The sequence below is a fragment of the Triticum dicoccoides genome, chromosome 2B (genome assembly GCF_002162155.2).
Source record: "Triticum dicoccoides isolate Atlit2015 ecotype Zavitan chromosome 2B, WEW_v2.0, whole genome shotgun sequence".
NCBI lineage: Eukaryota > Viridiplantae > Streptophyta > Magnoliopsida > Poales > Poaceae > Triticum > Triticum dicoccoides.
The window spans coordinates 81,180,523-81,187,302 of NC_041383.1; the positions used below are offsets into that span (position 1 = coordinate 81,180,523).

The window sequence follows — 6,780 nt, forward strand, 5'->3', positions numbered from 1 at the left end:
TCTCATTTGCCCATTAGCTTCTAACATACTTTATACATGTTGACTTATATTTTAAGATGATCCCAAGCACATAATATCGAGGAACATTTTTCATGTGAATATGCTTCCATGAGAATATAGTTATATTGTTGAAGAGAAGTTTCCTGACAGCTAAATGATCATATTTTATAAATATATCTGAACAGTAAACGGTAGAGAAGTTCGACTACAATCATCCTTCTCAATCAAAGCTCTGATGATTTAGTAGTTAATTTGACACCAGAATATGATCACCATAAAGAAGGGAGTGTTGGGTGTAATAAGCCGTGGTGATGCTCCTGGCGCGGCTGGTGCGTGTATGGGCGCGCACCGGACGTGACGGGTGCGTCGGGTCCGTGGTGTGCGCGTGCGTAGGTGTGCATGTGTGTGTGCGTGAGTCAGCGTGTGTGTGCGCGGGGACACGCCGGGCTGTTAGCGATTGAATAGGAGGGATAGACCGCGTCGGGCACGCTGGCAGGCCGTGGCAATCGCATTCGGGCGCGGTGCGTGGACGCGGCCACAGCGCGGAGGGCATGGCGGAGTGGGTGAGCGAGTTGGTGCAGGGCGAGGCTGTGCAGGCCGGTGCTCGCGGGTATAAAACCCTGGCTCCCCTCTGTAGCTCGGTGACATGATCGAGTTCGTGCTCGAGGTAAAGGGAAAAGCGTTCGTGCGCTGGAAAAACCCCGTGTCCATCACTCTCTGAACTTCTCTGAATCTCTTTCTTCTTCCTCTCCGGTGACCGAACCACGGCAAGCGTGAGTAAGCCGGGAGAGAGGGAGAGGAAAGCTGTGGCGAGGAGTTGATCGTTCCAATCATTGGCATCAAAGCTAGGTTCGCGAGGGAGCTCGCCGGCGATGTCCATCGTGCCATACGCCGGCGGATCGGGCGGCGCGGTGTCGCAGGGCTATGGGAGGCGGTGGTGCCGCCGGAGGACGCGGCGTCGGCGGTGATCGCCAAGGACAAGCCGGCGAGGACCTATCTGCTCCGAGCGCTCGACGACGATCTTCTGTTGCAGGTGGCTGCGAAGAGGACGGCAGCGGAGATATGGGCAAGCTTGAAGGCCAGGTTCGTGGGTGCGGATCGCGTGTGCGCGGCGCGGCTCGGCACACTCCAGGGAGAATTCGAGCTCCTACGGATGGCGGAGTCCGAGTATCTGGATGCGTTCGCCGGGAGGCTCGGTGGCATGGCGGCGCGCTAAGCAGCGTTGGGCTCAACCCTGGAAGATGCCGCGCTCATCAAGAAGCTACTTGACTCGGTGCCAAACCAGCTGTATGCGGCGGTGGCCGGCATTGAGCAGTTCTGCGACGTCGGGACGATGCTGTTCGAGGACGCGTTGGGGTGGCTAAAGGCTTTTGATGAACGGCTGCGGCGACGCGATCAGGCAGGCGGCGAGCGAGCTGACGACGAGTTGCTGTACACGGCGGCGCAATGGAGGGCGCGGGAGCGGCGTCACGGTGGAGCTCGGGTCGATGACGACGGGACACGCAGCGAGGCTTCAGGCGTCGGTGGTCCTAGGAAGGGCAGGTGCTACAAGTGCGGGGAGCGGGGTCACTTCAAACATGACTGCCCGCAGTGGAAGAAGGGGCCGGCGCCGAAGCATGCGCTGCTGGTCGACGGCGACGTCGAGGATGGCGGGCTACTCTGAGCCGCGGCTTAGGGCGCGAGTGTTGGGTGTAATAAGCCGCGGCGATGCTCCTGGCGCGGCTGGTGCGTGTATGGGCACGCACCGGACGTGACGGGCGCGTCGGGTCCGTGGTGTGTGCGTGCGTAGGTGTGCGTGTGTCTGTGTGTGAGTCAGCGCGTGTGTGTGCGGGGCCACGCCGGGCTGTTGGCGAGCGATAAGGAGGGGTAGACCACGTCGGGCGCGCTGGCAGGCCATGGCGATCGCTTTCGGGCGCGGTGCGTGGAGGCGGCCAGAGCGCGGAGGGTGTGGGGGAGTGGGTGAGCGAGTTGGTGCAGGGCGAAGCCGTGCAGGCCGGTGCTCGCGGGTATAAAACCCTGGCTCCCCTCTGTAGCTCGGTGACATGATCGAGTTCGTGCTCGAGGTAAAGGGAAAAGCGTTCGTGCGCTGGAAAAACCCCGTGTCCATCACTCTCTGAACTTCTCTGAATCTCTTTCTTCTTCCTCTCCGGTGACCGAACCACGGCAAGCGTGAGTAAGCAGGGAGAGAGGGAGAGGAGAGCTGTGGCGAGGAGTTGATGGTTCCAACAATTGGCATCAGAGCCAGGTTCGGGAGGGAGCTCGCCGGCGATGTCCATCGTGCCATACGCCGTCGGATCGGGCGGCGTGGTGTCGCACCCAGCGCCCGTGCTCATGGGTGACAACTACACCACCTGGGCCATCAAGGTGGAGGCGGACCTTCATGCCGCAGGGCTATGGGAGGCGGTGGTGCCGCCGGAGGACGCGGCGTCGGCAGTGATCGCCAAGAAGGACAAGCCGGCGAGGACCTATCTGCTCCGAGCGCTCGCCGACGATCTTCTGTTGCAGGTGGCTGCGAAGAGGACGGCAGCGGAGATATGGGCAAGCTTGAAGGCCAGGTTCGTGGGTGCGGATCGCGTGTGCGCGGCGCGGCTCGGCACGCTCCGTGGAGAATTCGAGCTCCTACGGATGGCGGAGTCCGAGTATCTGGATGCGTTCGCCGGGAGGCTCGGTGGCATGGCGGCGCGCTATGCGGCGTTGGGCTCAACCCTGGAAGATGCCGCGCTCGTCAAGAAGCTACTTGACTCGGTGCCGAACCAGCTGTACGCGGCGGTGGCCGGCATTGAGCAGTTCTGCAACGTCGGGACGATGCCGTTCGAGGACGCATTGGGGAGGCTGAAGGCTTTTGATGAACGGCCGCGGCGACGCGATCAGGCAGGCGGCGAGCGAGCTGACGGCGAGTTGCTGTACACGGCGGCGCAATGGAGGGCGCGGGAGCGGCGTCACGGTGGAGCTCGGGTCGATGACGACGGGACATGCAGCGAGGCTTCAGGCGTCGGTGGTCCCAGGAAGGGCAGGTGCTACAAGTGCGGGGAGTGAGGTCACATCAAACGTGACTGCCCGCAGTGGAAGAAGGGGCCGGCACCGGAGCATGCGCTGCTGGTCGACGGCGACGTCGAGGATGGCAGGCTACTCTGAGCCGCGGCTTAGGGCGCGAGTGTTGGGTGTAATAAGCCGCGGCGATGCTCCTGGCGCGGCTGGTGCATGTATGGGCGCACACCGGACGTGACGGGCGCGTCGAGTCTGTGGTGTGTGCGTGCGCAGGTGTGCGTGTGTTTGTGCGTGAGTCAGCGCGCGTGTGCGCGGGGCCACGCCGGGCTGTTCGCGAGCGATAAGGAGGGGTAGACCGCGTCGGACTCACTGGCAGGCCATGGCGATCACGTTCGGGCGCGGTGCGTGGACGCGGCCAGAGCGCGGAGGGCGTGGGGGAGTGGGTGAGCGAGTTGGTGCAGGGCGAAGCCGTGCAGGCCGGTGCTCACGGGTATAAAACCCTGGCTACCCTCTATAGCTCGGTGACATGATCGAGTTCGTGCTCGAGGTAAAGGGAAAAGCGTTCGTGCGCTGGAAAAACCCCGTGTCCATCACTCTCTGAACTTCTCTGAATCTCTTTCTTCTTCCTCTCCGGTGACCGAACCACAGCAAGCGTGAGTAAGCGGGGAGAGAGGGATAGGAGAGCTGTGGCGAGGAGTTGATGGTTCCAACAATTGGCATCAGAGCCAGGTTCGGGAGGGAGCTCGCTGGCGATGTCCATCATGCCATACGCCGGCGGATCGGGCGGCGCGGTTTCGCACCCAGCGCCCGTGCTCACGGGTGACAACTACACCACCTGGGCCATCAAGGTGGAGGCGGACCTTCATGCCGCAGGGCTATGGGAGGCGGTGGTGCCACCGGAGGACGCGGCGTCGGCGGTGATCGCCAAGAAGGACAAGCCGGCGAGGACCTATCTGCTCCGAGCACTCGCCGACGATCTTCTGTTGCAGGTGGCTGCGAAGAGGACGGCAGCGGAGATATGGGCAAGCTTGAAGGCCAGGTTCGTGGGTGCGGATCGCGTGTGCGCGGCGCGGCTCGGCACGCTCCGGGGAGAATTCGAGCTCCTACGGATGGCGAAGTCCGAGTATCTGGATGCGTTCGCCGGGAGGCTCGGTGGCATGGCGGCGCGCTAAGCGGCGTTGGGCTCAACCCTGGAAGATGCCGCGCTCGTCAAGAAGCTACTTGACTCGGTGCCGAACCAGCTGTACGTGGCGGTGGCCGGCATTGAGCAGTTCTGCGACGTCGGGACGATGCTGTTCGAGGACGCGTTGGGGCGGCTGAAGGCTTTTGATGAACGGCTGCGACGAGGCGATCAGGCAGGCGGCGAGCGAGCTGACGGCGAGTTGTTGTACACGGCGGCGCAATGGAGGGCGCGGGAGCGGCGTCACGGTGGAGCTCGGGTCGATGACGACGGGACGCGCAGCGAGGCTTCAGGCGTCGGTGGTCCCAGGAAGGGCAGGTGCTACAAGTGCGGGGAGCGGGGTCACTTCAAACGTGACTGCCCGCAGTGGAAGAAGGGGCCGGCGCCGGAGCATGCGCTGCTGGTCGACGGCGACGTCGAGGATGGCGGGCTACTCTGAGCCGCGGCTTAGGGCGCGAGTGTTGGGTGTAATAAGCCGCGGCGATGCTCCTGGCGCGGCTGGTGCGTGTATGGGCGCGCACCGGACGTGACGGGCGCGTCGGGTCCGTGGTGTGTGCGTGCGTAGGTGTGCGTGTGTCTGTGCGTGAGTCAGCGCGTGTGTGCGCGGGGCCACGCCGGGCTGTTGGCGAGCGATAAGGAGGGGTAGACCGCGTCGGGCGCGCTGGCAGGCCGTGGCGATCGCGTTCGAGCGCGGTGCGTGGACGCGGCCAGAGCGCGGAGGGCGTGGTGGAGTGTGTAAGCGAGTTGGTGCAGGGCGAAGCCGTGCAGGCCGGTGCTCGCGGGTATAAAACCCTGGCTCCCCTCTGTAGCTCGGTGACATGATCGAGTTCGTGCTCGAGGTAAAGGGAAAAGCGTTCGTGCGCTGGAAAAACCCCGTGTCCATCACTCTCTGAACTTCTCTGAATCTCTTTCTTCTTCCTCTCCGGTGACCGAACCACGGCAAGCGTGAGTAAGCGAGGAGAGAGGGAGAGGAGAGCTGTGGCGAGGAGTTGACGGTTCCAACAGGGAACCGGGTTATGTATTTTTTTAAATCAGGTATTTCTGCTCACATCAGCAACACTACCATTGTACGCAGAATTTTAATTGAGCTGGTAACATCCGCAATGCTATTTTTGCTAAGAATTTGCATCCGCGTACAGCATAATGTGTTGGTCGATGGTCTCCCAAGAGGCTAAGTATTGCTTTCCTACTGCCACCTGGACGGCCGGTGTGTACGTTCTTTTTTTTAACCGGCGTGTACGTTCCTGGTCTAGCTTATCTTTGTTTCTCTCTCAAAAAAAGAGCTTGTCTTTGTTAATTCCTCTTCTGGTTTTACCTTTTTTTCTTTCAAATCGGATTGCTTTGGCTTGGTCGGCTTGTAGTTTTGCAAGTGTCCATCTCCTGTACGTTAGCTCATTACCACTTTATTTTAAAGTGGCTCATGACAATTCTTGCATGTTTCCATCGATCTCTAGTACGTATGTTCATTGCATCACATGTGTCCGTGTGACCATGTGTTTTTTTCAGGGGACGTGTGACCGCATGTTTTTATATGGTATATGTGAGCCTATGTGTTACGTGACAAAACAACATATATTTGGTTACCTTAAGAATTTTTAATCAGGACCATTGCTTTAAATTCTATTATATATATTCTTTAGAGGATTTTTTTATTTCTAGAGTCCATTGTTTACACGTGTGTTTTTACCAAGAGAATATACCAAAGCATGTTGAATCCGTTTGGCACTTGGGCTATTGACTAAAAAACTGTTCGGCTCCTTTTTTTTTGAGTGCCCAAGAAACTACTCAGGCTGTAATACACTCAGAGGCAACAAGGCCCTGAAGTCTGACAGGAACTTTAGCAATAAATTCCTGGTCTCCACTAATCCTGGCTTCAGTAGCGAGCTCATGTGCTAGCTGGTTGCATTCCCTAGGGGCGTGTGATATTCTGTATTCAGTAAAGACAGCAAGGCTAGCTTTTATGTCCAGGATCAGACCAAATAGCGGCGATCTACTTGGGTTATCAGCACTGCTGTAACGCCCCGGTTTCGATGCGCCAGGTGTCTGCCAGTTATTCGCCGTAGTTGCCATGTCATTTGCTTGCGTGTTGCATTTTATCATGTCATCATGTGCATTTCATTTTGCATACGTGTTCGTCTCATGCATCCGAGCCTTTTCCCCGTTGTCCGTTTTGCAATCCGGCGCTCCTATGCCCTCCGGCGTCGCCCTCTTCTCTCTTTTCGTGAGTGGGTATTAAACGTTCCCGGAATGGACCGAGGCTTGCCAAGTGGCCTTGGTATACCACCGGTAGACCGCCTGTCAAGTTTCGTGTCATTTGGAGTTCGTTTGGTACTCCAACGGTTAACCGGGTAACCGTAACCCCCCCTCTCTTTGCAGCCCAACACCCCTTCCAAAATTGCCCAAACCCCATCTAACTCCCCTCCATGCTCTCGGTCGTTCGATCACGATCGTGTGGGCGAAAACCGTGCTCCATTTGGACTCTCCTAGCTTCCTCCACCTATAAAAACGTCCTCCCCGTCCATTTTCCCCCCCGAAACCCTAGATCCATCCTCCCAGCCGCCACCGGACACGTCCGGCCGCAACCGGACATGTCCGCCGTCGCCCTGCCCAAT

The 6,780-nt window shown here is 59.0% G+C and overlaps 1 pseudogene; it reads left to right on the plus strand.

Annotated features, from left to right (window-relative positions):
• Positions 1-1,153: 1,153 nt before the first annotated feature.
• LOC119368349 lies at positions 1,154-1,663 on the plus strand (annotated as a pseudogene).
• The last annotated feature ends 5,117 nt before the right edge of the window (positions 1,664-6,780 follow it).